The sequence below is a fragment of the Phasianus colchicus genome, chromosome 1 (assembly GCF_987193195.1).
Source record: "Phasianus colchicus chromosome 1, bPhaCol1.hap1.1, whole genome shotgun sequence".
NCBI lineage: Eukaryota > Metazoa > Chordata > Aves > Galliformes > Phasianidae > Phasianus > Phasianus colchicus.
In genome coordinates, this window is record NC_143436.1 from 68417698 (window position 1) to 68440156 (window position 22459).

General features: G+C 40.4%; 1 long non-coding RNA gene across 5 annotated transcripts in view; it reads right to left on the minus strand.

Moving 5' to 3' along the window:
* Positions 1-22459, minus strand: part of LOC149919699 (uncharacterized) — a 104796-nt gene that overhangs the window by 45603 nt on the left and 36734 nt on the right. For 2 of the 5 annotated variants that reach the window (XR_016469310.1, XR_016469307.1), the window contains exon 1: positions 8674-9206. The exons of the other annotated variants lie outside the window; for them this stretch is intronic. This is a non-coding gene — a long non-coding RNA (uncharacterized LOC149919699). Of the gene's footprint in view, positions 1-8673; positions 9207-22459 lie in introns of those variants that run through there. 5 annotated transcript variants of the gene reach the window in all.

Sequence of the window (22459 nt, forward strand, 5' to 3'; positions counted from 1 at the left end):
TTAACCTCTCTGTCCTTATATCCGGACTCATCCTGACCATGTGGCTCCAGCTTATCATTGATCTATGCCCAAAAGCACCACAAGGCAAAGGGAGATTTACTGCCACCTCAGCCCACAGCAGGGTGGCAGTGGGATGTGCAGCAGGAAGACTGGAGGCCAAATAGCATGCAGTGTTTATGTGCTATGCTAACAACAGCATCAACATTATCGTGCTGTCATTTATTTTGCCTGGTATCTTGGACAAAAAGGGTGAGAATTTACTTCTTTTTAAATCAGAAGCAGGGCTAACACACTGCACATTTAGAAACACCTGGAAGCATGTGCATTATACCGTGCCTGGAGCAGAAAACCCAAAAGAAGACTCAGATATCTGTTATTGCTGGGCACCCTTGAGAACTGCACAATGCAACAATCTACATGCACATCTTTGAGTGAAAGAATTTTAATGGGATTACTAGAACATTTGACACCACATTCATGCCTTCAAATACAGCAGCATAACCCTTCCATCTTACTGAGTGATTTACACATTAACGTATCATGCAACCAATGCAACTCATTAACAAATTAAATATTATCCAGTGTAGGACATTAAAAGCACCATAGGGACTCAATTCAACAGTAAACAAACAATAGTGTTTTGAGTTTTTTTTAAATGTAAACTTGGACAAAGCCTCTCCATGGAGTAAAGGGAATGCAGGCAAATTAGATCAACCACAGCGTTGGTTGTCAAAATGCAACCGTGTTCTTCCATGAAGACATGCAGTTGAGTAGAGGCAGCAGGTCTCTTCCACCCCAGGTAGTGTTTTGCAATAAAATCAGCCACAGAATCAGAGGTGCCTGAGCTGTGCAGGACAGGGTAACTCCACCAAGAGCTTTGGAGGAGAGTCTGTGGGTGCTGGCTTCAGCTCTGAGGCTGGAAGAAGACACTGCAGACTGACAGATTTGCCACTGTTGCAGTGGCAACAGCGGTGTGAAAGACAAGTCACGTTCGTTACAGCCACATACAGCAATAACACCACAAAAAGAAGAGCATCTCAATCAGCTCATCCACATGAATGAGCAAATTATGACCAGGGTAGTGTATATGGACTTCAATGCATTGGAAACAGTGGTGGCAATCTTGGAATATTGTGAAGTTTGCACCAGCTGGGTCCCACAAATGCTCATGCGAGAACAGAAAGAATAGCACATGCAAGTTTGAATTGATTCAAGGCTGAAGGTGACAATTTCCCCGATTGCATCACTACCAGTCCTGAGGTATGGTTTCACCTCTACAAGCCAGAGTCAAAACAGCACTTTATGGAGTGGTGACATGGGAATTCCCCAAAGGAAATGTTCAAGATACAGCCTTCGGCAAGCAAAGTGGTGGGACTTTTTGGGATATAAAAGGGGTGATCCTTCTGGATTTCCTGGAACCTGTACAAACCATCAACTCTGACCGCTACATTGTGATGCTAAGCTGAAGGCTCAAACTTCTAGGGTCAGGCAAGAGAAGACAATCTCTCCAGCAACACAGTAACACAAGTTTGAAGACTATGAAGCACACTGCCAATCTCAGCTGGACTGTCCTACCACACTCATCATGTTGTCCAGATTTAGAGCCTTCTGACTTCCATCTCTTTGGGCCAATGAAAGATGGATTGTGTGAGCAACATTTTCCTAGCAGCTGTGAAACAGTAGGTCACCTCCGCTGGTGCAGATCTTTATGAGCACAGCATACAGGCTCCTAGCTCATTGCTGGTGAAAATACATAGCTAACGGTGTTGAAGAACAGTGTTTTGTAGCTGAGAATTTGCTCTATCAAATAGTGTTATTACGCTCTTTGTCTCCGTTGTAGTTTCCATGGAAAAAAATGAGGCATTACTTTCAGAGCTGCCTACATGTTTATATCAAAAGATAACTTATCCCTGGCCAAATCCCCAGGCTGTTTCTCTGTGGAACTGCAGTTTCTAGGCTTGTTTTGATGGTGTGAAGCCAATATTGATTTAAGTGGACAGCCATCCAAGATGAACACATACAGGTAAGGACACACACATGTACCAACAAAACTGTCTACAAACCACAAAGTAGGTCTATAATGAAGACAATGATTGCAGGTAAGCAGTAATGGTGTACAGACTGGATAGGTCAGGTGCAGTGCACAAACACACAGGAATCCTTTAACCTAGACTCCGGTATCTCTTGATACTAAGGACAGCCTATGAAATTATGCAGACCAGAGCCCACTGTAAAAAGAACCCCAGGAGATAACTTACAGCCTCTTCCATGTTGTCAAGCGTGGTTCAAAGGTTGTATCATCAAGAGCCTATGTCTGAGGACAGTTTTGGTTGAGAAGAGGTTGGGCAAAAAACAAACACAAGTACAAAGATAACTGAAATATAAATGTAACATGGGATAAAACTAGCAAAGAGACATCTGTAGGAATTTAATACTATTGAAATCTCCTCCCTTCAGGTTGCTGCAACCTACAGACATGGATTTATCTTGCCAGTAAATTTTAAAGTGTCCACAGTAGGATGATGCCCTTTGATAAACAAGACAAAACTCATCCAATTCATGATGTAATGAGTGTGAACCATGGCACCATCAGCTTGGCACATTGCTCTGGGGTACAATTCACTGAACAATAACCTAACAACACATAACTGTATTTGATCATAGTGAGCTAACTAAAGTTGAAAAAGAGTAATTACATCTTCTGCTATCAATCATCAACTCATAAATCACCACAATTACTGGATTAAATTTGTTCATTGCTCTGAACCCTTAAAAACATTTTTTCACTTCCTGCGGAAAGGAAGAGGTGATGAACAAGTGGTAAGGACAAAAAATGAGTTAAACTGTGCTCCGGTCACAGATGGCTGGCTACTAGCAGACATCTGGATAGGATTTGACTCTCACTCTGGAAAAAGAAAGTATGGAAAGGCCAGGACACACAGGCAGCCCTCCTCCTGCTATTTCCTAGGAATGGAGTGCTTGACGTGAGGACTTAGAGTTCCCTGCAATGCTGTAGACGTTTCTTCAAATTGCTAACAGAAGTAAAAAATACAGAACTAAGTGAGGCCATTTTGCTTGAAATGCTTTCAAAGCCTTCAGCATTATGACAATAGCATTAACATTTAGTTATTGCTGACTTATGCCATGCCACGTGCTGCCATGACTGGAACTAGGCACAGAAATTTATGATGCACTAGGGCAGGTTGGTAGGGAGTGCTCTCCCTGCAATGCCTGGGCACGTGCATGTGCCTCACTCAGCACACTACCAACCATTTTGCTTAACAGAGCTGTCCTATGCTTCACCTGCCTGCTGCATCACTTCACAGCAAGTAAACACACAACCTTGTATCAAAAGGAGACAAATTATAATTTCATGTAGCAAAAAGGCTTTAAAGAATCCTTGTTCAATCCAGTAATGAGAAAGTTCATCATAAGTATAAAAGCAGTTGAATTAATCATAAATCTGCAGTTTCCTACTTTTTAATGCTTAACCTGGCAACTTCAATGTTCTCTTATAGCCTAGATAAAGCATTTCAGCTCCTAAATAAGAGAGGTGTGGTTACACATTTTAGGAGAGCTACCTTCCTAGAACAAATAAAAGGTGCATTTTAGTCAAACATTTTGGGAGGAAATACAGCAGTGCCAGCTGACTGCTAAACTCTTTAGAAAAACCAAGTCAGGAAGCTATATAGAATTAATTTAGCGTGATGCTTAGCACAAGGCTCAGAGAGGGATTCAGTCAACAATCTAAAAGGCCTATCTATAGGACTATTTCAACACTGAAGTTCCACTGATATTCTGAATAGTTTTTTTCAAGAGGTTAATTGCCCTCAATTTTCAGTCAACTATGTGTTAGATTATAGACTTTCTTGTATATCCTAGGATCAAGCTCAGTAGAACAGATATTACTCAAAAAAAAAAAAAAAAAAAAAAAGGAACACTTATAATAAGCACAAACAAATATGGGTAATTGTGGTTGTATAAAGAGAGGATAAATGGAAAAAGATCCTGGCAACAGGACCTATGATAGCTTAACTAGCAAACTGTGTGCACTGAGGGACTAGCATGAACAGAGAAATCAGAAACTGTTTATAATGGATGCTTTGCATGTCTAGTCATACCTCTGCCACATAAGCATATGTCTACACGTATTAAAGATGCAAACAGAATGAAGAAGGGATGCCAAAAGCTGGGGGAGGTTGTTACAAGTAACTGTTGCAGACTTTTCTGGCACATGGAGTCACTTGCTCTTGCCAAATCAAAATTCTCCAAGGAAAAGTGATAAGACCTGGATGATACATATCAATAGCTAATTAGGATATTCTCATCCACTTATTTGTTGTGGAAGTCTTTGTTGCAGAAAAAAACCCATCAAATTCCAAGCAAGGTCATAATACCTACTTCCCAAGGCTTTATTTCTTTTTCCTGATATGCTGAACAATAGAAAATGAGACTACTGGAGGCTTCATATTCCAATCAAATGCTCCCAGTAGTGAAACAAAGATTAAGCATCAAAACAAACAAACAAAAAGACAAAACAAAACAACAAAAACCCAACAAAAACAAAAAACATATGCCCAGCCTATATGACATCTACCAGATTTCCACAAGAGAGGGATATTCAATGACCTCTCACTGTAAGCCAGGCAGTAACAGACTGAGACCACTTCCAATCATGCAGTGCTGAAGCATGCTGGCCAGAGTGAAAGGCAGCCTTAAAGGTGAAAGAGAAGAGACTATGGTTCTTTTCCATCCTAATTTACAAAGATCCAACCATCAGATATTTTTCATTATGGAGGAAAAAAAAACTGAAAAACCACAGACTAACAGGACAAAAGGCTTTGCAAAGATGTAATTATGGACAATGAAGTTTTAAAGAGTAGCAAAGCATCATGAGTTTCACATTTACAGCAAAAGACTTTAGGAGAAAAGTAATAAAAGGGTCTTTTCATATATTATGAGATAGAATAAACATATTAGTGCTTCCTATTATAAGTGCAAACAAAACAGCCATCACTAGGGAAAGTCCATGACTGTCACTGCTTTTCTATCTGCCCAGAAAAAAGATCAATTTGGGGAGTGCAGGAAGGAGGACATGGCTTTCCCCTGATGCTGCCAAGCAAGGCTGTACAAGGCTGGCAGCTCTAGGCAAGGCTGAAATGCTGGAGTCAGACCAACCTCCTGATATACTTTAAGATTCACAGCACACAATAGAAAATACACACTCTTCACTATCCTCATCTTCTCTTTGGGAGGGGAAAAAACAGATGGTACCTCTCAATATGAGTTCTACCAGAACAGTGTAAGAGCTCTCTTTGCCTTACTCTTCCTTCAGTAGGTGGGGGAAATAAATGCAGAAACCACATGATTATCACTGCAGGTCTCTCTCGTAACTTATTTGTGAAATAAAGCAAAAGGAAGGAGTTTTAGGAAACAGAAGAGGAAGCTGGAAATAGCTTTGGCTTGAAAGAGGTGGGAAAGAATGGTAGTAAAAGGAGTAGCAAGTAATAAGTAATATTCCAGCAGGAGAAAGAGTGGATAACAAGGAAGGTACAGCAAATCCACGCTTAAACCGCAGCACCGTGGAATCCAGCACTAACACACTGCATTTTCATCCAGTGCTTCACATGCACACCAGAAAGCATGGCTGTGCAGAGGTGATAGAGACTGGAGAGGCTGATGTGAGAGAGGGAGAGAGAGGTAGAGAGATGTGGGGGCTCAGGGGTTCACTGCAAGCTGCTGAGCCCAATCTGCTCACAGATTGCACGGCCCGCCAGGCTCAGCTGCTTCGAAGCACTGATGTTTTAAATAGAACATGACTTGCCAGAGGCAGATTATAGTTAAATATTCTCCTTGTCTTCCTCCCTTCTTGCATAAAATCTTTCCTCTTGCCTTCAAGGGGAAAAAGATAGGAGAAAAGGAGCAAGCCCCTCAACTGAAGTAACCACACTGAGTTTGAGATTTTTATGGAACAGGCTTGTTAAGAAGCAGAACCGTAACATCCCCACATTCTCCACTTTGGTGAAGTCTAAAGAGCAGCTTGATGCAGCTCCAGAGAGCAGGGAAAGAGGCATGCTTCAGAGCCATTTGGTGAACACTTGCTTTGCTTTGTCATAGCTGTACAGGGATAAGACATGCTCTGCACACCAGACTTTTTTAAAGAGACTCCAACAATCTGCCTTCCTTCTAACCAGTTCTGCCCATAAACAAATAGCCTACTGAAATCCGAAGGGAAGGCAAGGTTTGCAACAGTACAATGACTTTCTGTATGTATTTTCTGGGTAATGATAACAAATTCATTTTAAAACAAAGTAACCGTGGTTGCCAGAAGGTGCCACTAACAGCTTTAGTCCAAATCTCTCTAAGCTCTTCTCACTTCAGTCCTCCAATTAGTAATGTAGGTCCTTATCTTTGCACCCCTTTGCAAACTACATGTAGTAAGTGCTATAAAAAGACAAAAGTCTTTTAATTCCTTTGTTATAAAATACAGAAAACAGGAATAATTCTAGGGATGTACATAGTTGAGTCATTTTTTGAGCCAGTTGTTTGAGAAACGAGAAGACCATGTAGGTGAAAGTCATAATGCTGTACAGAGAGGCAAAGCAGGTTTATAGTTACACAGGATTTTACTCTCAGCTGCAGTTGCATGCCTAAATGGAAGCAGAAGAATGACAACTCAAACAGCACATGGGGGGGAGGGGAGGAACAAGGCAAAAAATAAACTATGCAAGTTTTCTTTTTCTCCTACAACTTGATTCACTTCAGGCCATTTTGATGTCAGTCTATCACCGGTATTGCTGTGGATAAAATAATAAACTGAGGGAGTAGAATGCTACCATTTTCATTCACTTTGAGATGCAAAAGACATTACATGTTCTGATATGGAAAGTGAATAGTCCTCAACTCAAACCTATTGATAAATTTGGCACGCTTTTTCGGTTGTTTTTTTTTTTTTTTAATGCTAAAATTATATTATTCTTGAGGGAATGCAAAAATGGTACTATACTTTCCATTTAGAATCTCAGTTTCAGTCTTAATTTTCAGAGGGCCTTTAAAGTCAGGATTATCACTTCATTCCATTTGTAAAAACCTGCATTTTCATTAAGCATATTCTCGAAATACAGTAGATAAGCTATAAACAAAGACCACTGAGGAAGAACCAACACAGGACTCTACCCCTTCACAGCTACCTCTTGTATCCACGCAAGCGTTCATTTCCTGGAGGACTCCTGAAACTCTTATCTTAGGCCTGTGAAGATGAGGACAAAGCTAGAGCAGTGCAGAGCTGAAGGGGAAGGTAAATTGAAAGCACAGGTCTGTCCTTTCTGAAACCTGCCCAGCCACGTGCCTTTTGCGAGTGTTTCTGCTCAATCACTGTTATTTCACTAAAGCTGCCAGCACTGCAGGGGTGTGTAATTCTTTGTCCTCCCAGCTGGGCAGCAGCCTTTCCCCAAACAACTCTGTTATTTTGTGGGGTAAGGGGAATAGCTCTTCTTATTTTCCAACGGGGATGAAAATTAAAGGCTGCTGCTTCTGAGCCACGTTTACTAGACCTTACATAACTGACAAAGACTGCCCTGGCTCAGACTGAAAGGAAGCTGGGAGAAATCATCTGGATAGCAGGAATTATTTATTATAAATAAATCACACACGTGCACACAAAGAATAGTTCCCACTCAGACTAAACACTCTACTCCAAGTGAGGTGTCTGCTTTGTGCTCTGTGAACAGGAAAAATCACATCCAGCATTCTAGATGGAAGTGCTCTGCAGTAAAAGAAGGGATAATCACTTGTTCCAACTATCACAGTGAAAGCCTTGAAAATTAGCCCAATAGCTAAATTCATCCATATTTCTGAGAAGTCTAATGTCTGTACACTCAGAAACAGAATGATATTTTGTAAAGTACCTTTTATGCTGCCTGTGCTTAATTTTAAAAGGCTCATTCACTTTGAATTACCTCACGGCAGTTCTGGAAATGGTTGCACATCAGTTTCTACAGTCATCACTTCCCTCCCTCTACTGACACAGGGCCTCATCTACACATGTTCCATGGTGATCCAACAGGTGAATGCTGCTCCTCAGTGAGCAGCAGTGCTCCTGGGCACAGACCCCTGGTCATTTGGCAGTGGAGATGCGATACACAAAGCCAAATGTACGGCTGTACGTGAGATAAGCTCTCCATTTAGCCACTTTTATTTCAGCAATTCAGCAGTGTTCTGACTTAGGTATTAGCAAATATGAAATACGGCCATCAGTACAAATTTGTACCTGACCACATCATGACAACTGTGACACCAGGCTTCAGTAACTCTCTCTCCACAGCGGCTTCCTACAGTTTCAGCTTCTGGTGCTAGCAAAACATTTAATAACTCCCACAGTAGAGGGAAAATGGTGGTCTGAGTGGTTCCAAGGTAGCAGCTTTATTCCCAATTCCCCAACCCAATTCACTTCTCCAGCACTTGCTCTTTTGGTGACCTTGGGCATATCACTTCAGCTATCTCTGAACAGCAGAATGACAGCCAAGGTCACTGCCTGCTAACTTCAGCTCCCCAGCGTAAGCACAGCAGTGACGGCAGCTGGCATGGATGACAGCACACAGCTAACACAGCCTCTAACATACCATTCACCCACAGAGGGCCTGCACACCGCTTGCCAGCACCGGCTATTCTTACCCTCGTTAGTGTGGCACAGCTAACACCGCAGCACATCACATCTTCCTTCTGCAGCACAGCCAGGTCGCAGCCTCATCTATAAAACAGGAGTACGTATACTTCCTGTCCCAGAGGGACACCATGGGGATTGGCATTCAGGGCTGTGTGGGGCTCTGATAACACAGTAACATGAGTCATTGGGCTGCCTAATAAGGCCAGACACTCTGAGCTCACTGAGGAGTTTTCAGTATACACGTACTGCATCAGCCATGAGCCCTCACCTCCTCTGGACACTTGCAAAGAAGACCTACAAACAAGGAGCTGAAAACTGACTACGTTTTCCTATGAAAAATGAAGAGTTTCTTAGCCAATACTATCATATACATAAACATCTTTCAGAAATTAGCCACAGAGACAGCATCAGTATTACTGGAACCATAAAGGTAGGCTTTGTGCTGAGCAACATGAAATTCAATGTCAGGCCTTCCATTCAGCCAGGAGCCCTCTGCAGCAATGCTTCCAAGGAGAAAGCTCTAAGGCAGGCAAAGGGAGGTGAAGGGACAACTTACACACAGAAGCTTTGACTACGCTGTAGCTAACTAAAGCATAATATCGAGTTTTGCTACGGTTGCTAATGCTCTAACTTCTCTCACAACAAAACATACATTATTGCATTACTTAGGGCATCTGTGATTATCACTAAAACAACCCAAAGCAAAATGCATACAATCACCAAAGGAGGAAGAAGGTAAAAATACGTTATCTGGGCAGCAAATGTCTGTCTTGTGAGAGGTGAAGTGGAAGACTTTTCTCTTAGAAGTTTCACCTATCACACTATGTAAAAAAAAGCCTGCCTTTTGGAAAGTGGCAAGAAGAATGCTTCCTCTCTCATACAAACATTGCCATTGAGTATCTGGCTCTCTACCACATCCTTGAATGTTTTCTTCTTTGCGAGACAAGAAATGGTTTTTATTTGCTAGATGTAGACTTTCACTGATGTCTCACTGTTCAACACAGTTGTGTAGACCAGAGTCACTGGAATGCACTGGCTGTTTTGCCTTGTCTAAATGGTGTAAAACAGTGGAACAGATTTACATGCTTCCATCTGAGTTACAATGAACATCAAGAAATTATCCAAGACAGTTTTATGGCCACCTTGTACCAAGAGAGAAACAAAAATTAGTTTGGAGTAGAGAAATGCAAAGGAAAGGGTGAGAAGAAAGAGTAGCTCGACGCAGAATCATGAGAGAAGTGTCTTCATCAATGACACATTTTCAGTCCAAAACCAAATGTTGCATATAATCTCTGTGTTCTCCAAAATATTTTGCCCAAATCGGTACAGAATTGGTCTGTTTTTGTTTGAAAGAAATGTTATAAAAGCTTCCAAATGAAACATTTTGGTTACTTAAAACATCTCCCTTCCCAACCAAGATTTAGACAGAAGTGAAGGAATACTTCTAGCAATTCTGAAATCTGTAATCCAAACTCTCTAGAAGGTACAACTTGTCCAGCAGTGCATACAGACATTAGAAGAGCGTCTTAGGGTAAGTCTGGAAAAAGAAAGTACTATTGTCACTGAAGAACTACTGACCTGGTAGAGACAAAATATAGTACGAAGTGAAAGTCACTCAAGATTTTTCATTAGACAGACTACTAACAACCCTTTTTTGTACCCAGTACGATTTAAGGTATACTATAGTATAATACAGTATAATACAGTAAGGAAAATTTTCTTCTTACGTTTCTGAGTCAGGGCCTATATAAAAGTCTCCCAGGACTACTGACAGCAACAAGTGCTATTTGTCTGGCTACGTTTCACACAAAGGTCTAAACAACCACAAGCAAATGACAAAATGAAGACTGCTTCAAGTGCAGTTGATGACAAAACGAAGTTGCTGCAAACAGCAAGCATCATGATATTGGTAACCACAGCATCAGAGACAGCCTCATTTCCTAGCATTTAAAAGAGGACTTAATGGTAGTTTTGATGGAGTTACAATGGAGCAGCTCATCAGAAACATTAGACCTTTCCATAGCAATGTTCACATAAAAGATATTAACCATGAACTTAATTTTTAAATGACTAAATGATCACAGACATGCAATTTATCTATTTGCATTTTTCCAAGGGACTTGTACTCTGACAGGAAAGTGCTGGGAAAAATAGCCAGCAAGCAGATGTCCTTCCACCATCCCCACAGATCTCTCAGAAGCCCTGCAGCAGTGAAGCTCCTGCAGAATTTTCTGCCAATTTGCACCCTATTTGTGGCTTTCTATTCTTGCTGCTCACACAGGACAAATAAAATGCTGATTCATTACCTGGTGGCCGTAGTGGACTAGATGATCAAGAGAAGACCACAAGAATAACCCACGTTATTCACCCTGGAGGAGCAGATGAAAACCCGCTTTCACTGACCCTTCCAGACAGAAGGAAATACACCTCTCTGTCCAGCAGGCAGTGCCAGCCAGCACCATCACAACTCTGTATGGTTTCAGACTGGTTCAGACCTCATAGATCTCCACTAGCCATGCTTAAACACACACATAGACTGGTCTTGTGTATTTGGATAGGGTATGAAGAACAACAGAGGATTTAGCTTAGGGTGACATTCATGAGCACACACAACTCCATTGGTTCAGAAGCTAAACAAGACCCACTGCTGTTACAGAGCAAACTAAGGGAATAACTACTGTGCTGGACTCCAGTGATGTTACACTCATTCACACACCAGGGCAGAGTTCAGCATGAGAACTACCAGCAAGGAATGATTAATAAGTGTTTGAATTAAATGCAAATTGTCTAAGTAATACCTCAGATAATTTCTTGGCTGTTGCTAGATTCAATGCAGCTATATTTCCTAATGCTAATGTTATTTTATTCATTTGCATTTTGAAAGCAGTATGTTCTCATTTAACAAACTGACAGATACTTGTCTGTCCAATGTGTGAAGAAATTACATTCAAGACCTCCTCATCAGATTGGCAGTATCAGAGGAGATACGATGCCCCTGGCACCATGAAACATTCAAGATTGTGAATAAAGTTCTTCATAAAAGAGCAGCAGACAGTATCATTTCATTAAAGCATCACATTCAAAGCATGCTTTTAAATGATTTAATTAAAAAATTAAATTGCATTTGAATCATTTGATTACTGCTAAATATAAATTATGCATTGTTATTAAAGTGACTGCATTAAAAATCAGATTTCACTCTGCCAGTAAAAAAGGATTGGGAGTTAGAAATTCTCTCCTTAGACCATGCAATCTTAATACTCTTTATCCTGGAAAGCTCTTTTCTTAGGATGCACATTAAGAAAAAAAAATTATTTTGCAGCTCTAAAAGGAAGTTAATTGGTGTCCTGTGGCTGACCTCTTGCCCTGCAGGACCTGGCTTTGCACCTACACTGGTTATCAACCTCCCGTGGTTGGGAATCAGCACTGGTGGTTCTGCTGCCAAAATGGGCAATAGGAGAGCCTGAGCTACATGCTGGGACTGAGTCATGGAGAAAATCCAGCACCTCCATGTTTTACACAGCGGCTGTTCACTTAGTAGTCTGACACTGCTTGGCTGTCACTGAGAATAGACAATTTCCTGAAAAAAACTATTTCTCATGATAAAAAGCCTTCCTTGCCTGAACTGCAAGTGTGTGGCTTCACACTAAAGGCAGAAGTTTACCTGCCACAGTCTCCAGTGCAGTGAGTTAGATGTGCCAAAAAGAAGAGGATACTGATATCTGTGCACCAATATATGATATCTACAAGCTTTTTACTTTTCACTCCAGTTTTCATCAAGGAGCAAATCAGCCCTCAGTAGCCAAAAGGAACTAGGAAAATAAAAGAATGCTTTAATAATTACATTTTTTTTCCCTTTTCCCTTCCTCCCACCTTCCCCCCCAAACACCATGCTCATCTAAGTGATGAATGAAATTTTAACTTACATTGAAATTAGTTCTTAATTTTCTGTAACATCATGAAGAAAAGGAAATAAAGACCCAGAGCACAAAAATAATAGTAAGAAAAAAAAAAAAAAAAAGAGAGAAAAAAGAAAAAAAAGAGAAAGTTTTCTGGACTAAATTGTTGTTTCCTTTCAAAAGATATCAGTCTTAATACTGCTGCTAGCATGCTTGAGCCATAGTTCATCTGTTTGAGGCAACCTGCAATAAAATACAAACTTCATGGTTTTGTTTTCTCCCCTCTCCAAAGGGAGCAACAACTCCAAGTCACAAAATGCAGAAACAGCTTTGCCTCCAGGCACTCTAAGCAAGCAAGGGCTGTTAAATATTAGCCTGCCAGGGTTATATAAAACTTCACATTTCTCCCCCCACCCTCACTAAAACCACATATAATTCTATAACTGGAAGTACAACTTCTTCCAGATTAACTAAAGGCACTGATCTATAATCAAACCAGCTGTCTCACAATTTAATCTGTTTAAAAAAGTGACCGTATAAATTTGTAGGGAAAAGCTGCCCCACAAAATAAAAACATGTGCAAAGAGCACAGGAGACCATCAAACAACAACATATGCTTGGGAAGGATTTAATCCACTTGTAAATATGCAGGCAATGAAAGTGTTGTAAACTCAAAGAAAGAATTTCAAAATGAACCTTTGACTGAAGGAACTGCTGACCACAGAGGCTGTTTGAGGACCAAAGCCAATCTCTGTTTAGCTTTTGGAATTGGTTGATTTAGTAAATACCATGTATTTGGCAGTCTCATATTCAGTAGAAACCCCAAATAGGGATATCACTGTGTATTATAGATTCTTTTTTTCCCCCATGAAGACAGTACCTTGCTTTCACTAGATGTGGGCAAATTTGTGCCAGTCATGATTCCAACTCTTCCTATTTTTCTAACCAAGAGCACCTTTACAATTAGAGAAGCTTTATGCCATGTTACAAGTTTTAATTTATAGAAGATTTTAATGCAATTTCTTCATATTCTTTGCTTGAACATTTTTAATCAAGAAATAATCATTTCGCGCTACTCCACAAGTTTTACTTCTACTGATTCAGTATGATATGTCACAAAGGCACATTATGCATAAGGGTGTTCTCCTTTTCCTTAGATTTTAATGCTTAAAAAGTGCAGTTTTCAAACAAGATCACAGAATCATAGAATGGCTTGGGTTGGAAGGGATCTCAAGGACCATGAATCTCCAACTCCCCTGCCACATGCAGGGCCAACAACCTCCACATTCAATACTAGACCAGGCTGCCCAGGGCCCTATCTAACCTGGCCTTGAAAACCTCCAGGGACGGGGCATCCACAACCTCTCTGGACAGCCTGTTCCAGCACCTCACCACTCTCTCTGTAAAGAACCTCCCCCTGATATCCAACCTTAATCTTCCCTCCTTCAGCTTAAAACTATTTCCCCCTGTCCTTCCAATATCTACCCTTGTAAAGAGTTGACTCCCCTCCTGTTTGTAGGCTTCATCAAAATGCTTCATCCAAAAAAAAAAAAAAAAAAAAAAACTTTTCAGAAAGACTCAGACATTTGCAGTTATTATTTTAGCTCAAACTGAGGATAAGCTATTTCTGAAGCTGTAAATCATGGAGATATGAAACTGAAAGCAAATACCAAACCATGACAGTTCATGTTACTCTGCACGTTTAGTTGTCCAGACATGACATTTAAACACAAAGAAAGCTATAGGGTCATTGAAAATGCAATGAGCAAAGACAGGCATAGGATCCCCACCAGGAATGAAGTAGGAGGAAAGTGATAAGCCAGTATTTTGGTATTTCCTTTTAATTGCAGTTAAATATAGCTAACATGTGGTATGGACAGAATTGATGAAGCTCCTTGAAGGTCAACTAAGGATGGCCCATGTAAAAGAATATTGTATTCATCAAATCCCTATAAAATTAGTCCAGGAAATCAAATAGTTCCAAGAAGCCAGCCTTGGTCAGAACATGACACTGTGCTGCAGCAATGGTTCAGTGCCGGTTCAGGCATAGTTGCCACCTTCTGAATGAAGAAAAACAAATCCAGTATTTTTATCATGTCTTCTTAAAGTCTAAAAATGACAAAAATCAAAGGGATGTCTAGAAGAGAAAAAGAACTAAAAAAACTAAAAACGTTTCCACAAATTACCATACAATCAACCTATGCGCAGCCTATAGAATAGCTTCATTTTCCTAGGCTTTTTTTTTTTTTTTTTTAAACTGACATATCACCATAAACTCACTAAAGAAATCAGTTGTCTGTGGGGAAATTGTGATTTTAGGATAAAACTCTATAATCTTGCTAAAAGTTAAACCACACTCCCTTTGTGCTCCTCTTTACATTAAAAGGAAGGTCTAATATGACTGAGTTTATAGAGTTCCCAAAGACACCCAGTTGAAAGTAACATAATGAGAAAAAAAAGTGGCAAACAACAAAGGAAGGGTCCCCTTCAAGATTATCATTTGGACAACAACATTTGCTCAGGGAAAGGATGTTCATTTTCACTACTGGCATGCAAAAAATCTTATGTAGCATCAAGCATTTATTCTTACTTTTGGGGCAAATGGCAAGTCAGCCTTCTCAGCAATTTACACATATATAGAATTATAGAATACCCTTCAGTTGGAGGCCCACAAGGATGATCAAGTCCAACTCTTGGCTCCACATAGGACTACCCAAAATCTAAACCCAATGTCTGAGAGCACAGTCCAAACACACCCTGAACTCTGGCACCTGGGGCCGTGCCCACTGCTGGGCAGCCCGTTCCATGCCCACCGCCCTGTGGTGCAGACCTGTCCCTAACCCCAGCTGCCCTCCCCTGACACAGCTCCATGCCGTTCCCTCGGGCCCTGTCGCTGTCACACAGAGCAGAGCTCAGCGCTGCCCCTCCGCTCCCTGTGAGGAGCTGCAGCCGCCATCAGGCCTCCCCTCAGCTCCTCTGCTCTGGGCCCAACACACTGAGGTACCCCGGCCATTCTTCATACATCTTGCCCTCCAGACCCTTCCCCATCTTCATCACCTTACTAATTCCCTACAAAGGGCACTGTCACACCAAGGGGAATGACAGCAGGAAGAGATGTCTGACAGAATAATTTGATATCATAACAGAATAGAGAGTGCTGCAGTGATAGTGTAGTAGCAAAGTCCTCGACTGCAGCAAGTGAGGATTTGCCAAATGCAGCAAATGCAGCCCCTGTATATGTACCAGAACATAGCAATAAATGACAGCATTACAATTAAACAAGGTAATATGTCATAAAGCAAAAAAGAACCTGGTGCAGAGAAACAAAAAATAAAAATCCATACTTGTTTAAAAGATCAACACATTGTTTTGGTAATATGCCTGTAGTCCAATCTGCTCTAATTCATTCTACCAAGAAGCTGCAACTAAGTAGATTTCATTTCATTTACTATACACTAAAAGAGAAGTGGCACAAGAGCCAAAGCGTCAGAATTTTTTACTAGTTAAAAATATAGAACTCTTAAATTCTTCCAGAGCAATGTGCAATAGATCCAGTTCAAAAGTCTTAGTTATGACAACTTCTCAACATATTTATTGCCACTCTTTTTGGTTTTGAATGAGAATATAAAGTCTGTAGCAGCTGGAGAATGTTGCTTTGTTGCTATACACAACAGTGGCCAAGTCAAACACTTATAAATTTGTTATGTGGTTCACGAACTTTCTTTGACCCTTAGTTTATCGGGCTGTAATTTTTAAGAGAAATTTGAATAATACCCACCACCTATTCAGATTCAGATTTTTGGTTTAAGCTTATACTGATCAGACACAAGTATTATTTTGTGAGGCGTGGTCACTACTGTTACTAGTAAGTATTAAGTTATTCTTCTCTTAATTATGCAATTATTTTAATTGCAGAACAGATGTCAATTCTTGATGCTTATTAATATTTGCTCTTAAATAAACATACAGAGGAAAATGGAACTCGGTGGGGTACAGAATTCATTAAAAGAATTTTCTAAATATAGGTACAGCTGTCACCTAAGTAGCCAAATTCTTACATAAGTTCAATCAGCATGATCCAGTACGGGGCTGAAAGCTAAGCATGGAAGCAATGAAAAAAAGGATAGAAATGAGTAAGCATCAACGTAAGTTGGAGAGGAAAACAACATAGCTACCTTTGAGGCTTCTAGCTCCTTCATATTTTACTGAATTTCAGTATTGTGGCAGGAAGGGGAACAGATGGACAGTGCTTAAGAGCCATGCTTTTATAATGCACATAAATGTAATACACACACAAACATATGCACACAGACAAAATATAATCATTTTTCAGTTCTTCTCAGAATTGAAGAATGACGAATAAAATACCCAGAAATGACCAAACATAAGAATTCTCAGAACTTCAGAAAAGTTGTGGTAATTACAGCAGAGGCTCTTCTCCACTAGCATTTCCAATATGGTTGACTTGGAATTGGGTCAGCTACCTGGCAGTTGCAGTTGTACATTACAGTGGAATGGGTGGTTTAACAGGCAGCAATTGTGGTAGCAGGAGCCATAGGAATAGTAGAAGAGCAGTATTTTACCATTATCCTCTCCTGTCCATCCCCAATTACAACAAGCTGTTTTTTCCCTCTCAACAGGAGCATTCAGCTGTGAAAGATTGCATTAATGTAAGTCCAAAAAGGCTTCAAAAGCCTGTGTATCAAGTCTTAACAGAGAAAGGATGGCCCACTATGTCTAATCATATGTCTTAGGTGTGCAGTAAGCATATCAAACTTACACAGGCAACCCAACCCACAACAACTGTTGATATAAAGGAAGGTTCACTCAGGTACTTCTGTAAGTGCCAAGGCCCACAGACATTGAGGCAAAACCAGCAACCTTGTAATATAGCACAAACTTCTTGAGAACTAGATGTGAAACTTGGGATGTGCTTGTGGGATCTCGTCAATAACTGATAGCCTAAAGGGGGGAGCAGATCTTAACAATTTATATCAAAGAGCTCATAATCTATGTAGTTATGTATATTTTTAGCCTTCTTGAGAGCCATAAAATACCCATTCCACTACTTCAGACTGGAAAATCCTAGGTAGCAGCTCATGAAAAAGTAAGACCTTCAGTACAAAAGACCAGAAGTTGCAAGCTAAAACACATCACAAGAGAGGAGTGACCTCCAGAGACTCACCCATTCATACCTGCATATTTCAATGTGAAGTGCTTGCATCATGCCAGGAAGCACTCTATTATCTAGAAGTTGGACAGAATTTACCCCATAGCCTTTGGCAACTTGATCAAAAGGAAGATTCTTCCTTTGAGCCAAACTTCGCACCAAAATGAAATTGAAGGCTCGAAATAAATTATTTCATTAACAGAGGTGCCAAATTTCCAAGTCAGATTTAAACCTGAACTCTTTCTTTTTCCCCTACAGAGGTTGCTTGCATTTGATACATAAGCTCAGGGCTAAGATCAGTTAGAAAATATGCTTGCTGTCCTAAAAAACAACTACTATTTTGTTTGAGCTTGTACTTCTTTGGCAACTGGCAGGAATAAAAAGAGAATATGAATTAAAAAGGGGAAGCCATTTTCAGTTAGGAGATTTAAGCATGTAAATAGTTTATGCTGATTAAAAACTTGAAGAAATTTTCCAATGATGTACATAATGGGGTTATGCTTGTGTCACTGTAAATCATTCAGTTCCTAAAGCACACCTGTTTTCATGAGAATCATCAGAAAAACAGAACTCTCATGCTGCAGATAACCATCTAAGGCATGTCACAACTAGTGCATGTGGATCTTCTTACACTGCTCTACAAAGCCTATTACAAGCAAGGTGAGAAATGGCAGCGGATGCCCTGCACAAACTACTTTATGGTGATGGCCCAAGTGGACTGACTGCTTGTTTTTCCAGCTCAGTTGCAAAATTTGAAACCACTACATCCCAAACTCTCCAACTGTTCTCTGCCAAGTTCAAGGGGCAATTATTCCAGCGGTGCATCTACACTGTCTCAGAAACTAGTAACAAGGAAAAATCACAGGTGGCACCTCCTAAAAAAAACTGGCATGTATCCATAGTCTAACAGTCAGTCCCACATACTTCTACTCATTCACCGAATAAAGAACAGTTTTACCTAAGAGTTGTACTGATACCTGCAGGGATGTAGTCAAACTCCTTGTCTTAGGGAAGCTGAGGACACTTCAGTTGTGTCCCGTCCATGCATGGTCACTATATTCTGTCCAGACAATGGTACTAGGAGATGGCTGGTTGACTGATTTGCTTACCAAGTTAGGGTCTATATATGATGCAACCAGATGAAGAAGAGTAGTAATTAATATCACTTTTAAATTTATTAACAATTAAAAATAATCTTCCTCTAGCTTCCAACAGATCTCCATAGCCTCTCTTCTCCCAGCATGCAGCAGACCAGGTGATGAGATGCATGCACAGTTAACAGCAAGATGTTGACATACTAGACAGAAAAGAAGGATGGCAAGTCTTTGATTTCAGATCACCCATGTCTTCCTCACCCAATGTGCCAGATGCAGCTGGTCGGGAGACAGACTGGGCAAAGCAACTATGCGTGATAGAGCTTCCAGAGCACAGAGAGCAAACAAGCGTGTTAGATGGATGGGCACAAGCATATCTATGAAGAAACACAAGGTGAAAGCCAAATGCATGAGTCTACTGCCACATTTTTCCAAAAGGTCAGAGTTTTAGAGTTCAGTTGAAACCACTAAAAATACACTTTTCTTGTATGGTCTCTTTGGAAGATTCGCTACCAGTGCTACAGGAATAGGGACAGAGAGCTTGAAATAACCTGAAACAAGGAATCTATGGAAAATCCCTCAGGTCTTCAGAGCATGTGAACTGTTCCAGGCTCAGGCCTTATCACAGATATCCCCGTGGTGCTATGTAAAGAACATAGAACTGTGAAGAAAGTAGTCTGGTCATTAGTAGAGGGTAGTACTGGAGCAGCAACAAAATATATTACTGGGATTATTGTAACACTACAGAATAAAAGCAAGCTCAATTTCCTATCAAACTTCTGTTTTGGGTAATGTCTCTGACATTAGCACCTAATTTCACAAACCAATAGGGGATGATCACTTCAGGTGTAATTCAGTCCAAGATCTGGCCACCACCAGAAATATTTGGGCAAGTTCAGATGTGAAAAACCTTTGGTAACTTTGCTTTCCATGCATATTGTCCAGTTAGGCTAACTTAATAAGCTCAAAGATAAATCCTCCAAAACACTCATTAAGTTTTTGTACTCTCTTTGGCAGCAGTGCAGCATCTTTCATCTTCCTCTGAGCCACAGTGTCAATCACCTCACTGACAGCTAGCACCACCTCTGTCTAGGAGCTTCCTAACCCACAATTAAGGGCATAGTTGTAATACCAAACACACCCTACTGTCAGCATGTCTGGAGAAAAAGCCAGAGCATCTGTATCAGCAGTTCAGTTGGCATCCACACAAACTCCAAGTAACATCTAACAACACAATTCTCCTGTTATGAAGCACTTCTTATCTGTAGATCCCAAAGCACACAAGAGGGAGACTCTTTCTTCCTGTTTTGTAAACTGTCCCACATATGTTTACCAAGGCATAGGCCAGTAGAACTGAGATCATATCTCAGATATCCTACTCCTCCAAAGGCTAACCTTCATTGTCTCTTCACCTCTCAGTTAGAGAAAGTTGGCTAAGAAATGTATTGTTAGTATTGGCAAAGGTTCTGCCACATGAAAAAAAAAAAAATTGGCAGCTCCTTGTTGGCTCTGTATTCTGCCTCTCATCTACAGATGCCCAGGAAAGAAAAGTTAATAGAGGAACTATCTCCAAACTCAGCCTTAATCGTTAAGACACTTCAGAAACTTGCAAGTTGTAGAGGAAACTGTGCTGAGAAAGTGGGAACTTTCATTCACAGAAGGGAAAACTTCTCCAAATCTTAGCTTATTTAGTTCACTACCTGCTTTGCAGGATAGGAAGAACTTTATTATTTCTATTTTTTTTAATGTTAAGACTCTCAGGTAGAAAATTGGCTTCATGTAACACTGGCTTTTGTGTTCCCTTTTATCATAACTGCTTTAAAGCTCTCTATTTAAACATATCAAACAAGAAATAGAAATAGTGAGATTTAGTAAGTCTTACACACAAAGAACACAGTTTATAAAATCCCCACTACTGGAACCACAGTTTCTTTTTGTAGGATGAGAAAAACATTTGCATATTTTTCTGCAGTGACTATGCCTGTTCTCCTAGAAGGGAATATTAAAGCAAAGCCAAAGATGCCCCAGTCTGTTGGTATCCTGGCTTCTGTCCACAAGCAGAACAACTTGCAGGTTAGAAGGCAGCAGGCTTGTACTCCCATACTTACTAGGATGCTAAATATTAATAACCCCTTGTTGCATCACTCCAGGCTTGTGAACAGTTTATCAGCGATAGAATGCCCCAGCACAACATGCCTTGGAAGTACAGCCCCTTTGAGAATGTTCTGTGTGCTTGGCTATCCAAACACAGACTTACACTGTTCTTCTAGCACTAAACAATCTTCAGCAAATGTCCTGCATGTACTGACTTATATTTTTGTATATACCCCATAACTAGTATGAAGAAAGAAAGAAGTTAGTTAGTCTTTTCTTGGGAAAAATAAAGGTTATGTGTCTCATCAAATTTCATCCTCTAATAGTATGCCTGCTCCCTCAGGGAAATGCCTAATTGTTCCTTGACAGTTTCAGTCTTTTGCCTGAGTAACATCACTGAGCATTTGTGTCATAGTTTTTATTAGCTTCTTCAGGATCTTTAGTCTCAGTTTGCTCTGAACAATTTCAAACTGTAATCCAAATATAAGGAAACTCTTAACATATAAGATTTACCACTGAAATAAGACTTGTATAAAATACCATAGACAAATGTACAATGCATACTGCAGCATATGATGTATCTTAGCACAGGGAAAAGTACTGATTATATTAGCTAAAAAAACCCCTCAATTTCCAGAAAAAATAGTCTCTTTGGAGAGAAGAACGTCCATTTCATTTATTGGGCTCATGCTCCATAAGTTGATCCTCTTCCAACACCAACATTCATCTTCTTTACAGTCTAGCTTCCCTAATGGCTTTCCACAGCCAAAGGCAAGAAAGAAAAGATGGTTACTCATTTGCTGAGCTACCACAAGAAAGTGCACCCCACCACACTCATCTCTCTTCCTAAAGTAGAAGTTGGGCTTATTGAATATCCCAGCAGGTGGAGTGCAAAGTCTCATCTTGATAAAGAGCCCAGTATTCACAAGAATGAGATAAGCATTACCCCGGTCCCACAAACAGCCACTCACTTAGGTGGCCTGCTTCAGTGCAGCACCATGGCTTGGGTTAAATGCTAAAATGACTCAAGCAACTAGGTGAACTGTGTAAATAAGTGTCTGCAAGACATCACCTGAATGCCCACAAGATGTACCTTGATGTCATATATATGACATTAACTGAGATCATGGGCAAGCTCTCCCTGGTATTTCAGAGGCACCTTTCTTTCACCATTGGGTAAAGATTTGTTTAGAAACAAGTTAGATCATTAAATTCAGAACTGCCAAGGGAATAAAACACTGTATCACAGTGAGGACCATGTAGCCAGTTATCACAAAGGACTAAAGAGAAAGAAGGGCACAAGATAGTTGATTAACTTCACCCAGTATTCATTTTTAATTACAGGACTGCCTAAAGGCTTGCTATGTAATCAAGTCCTCGCTGTGGAATGCTGTATAGATGCATGTGCTCTGGTTCTGCCTCTCCAGCAGTGTGGATTGCCATTCTGAGCATCTCTTCTCAACCCATTCCTCGTGCATTTTTCAGTGCTATGGCTAGCAGAGCTGGGAATACAGTAAGCGTGCATAGGATAATATAG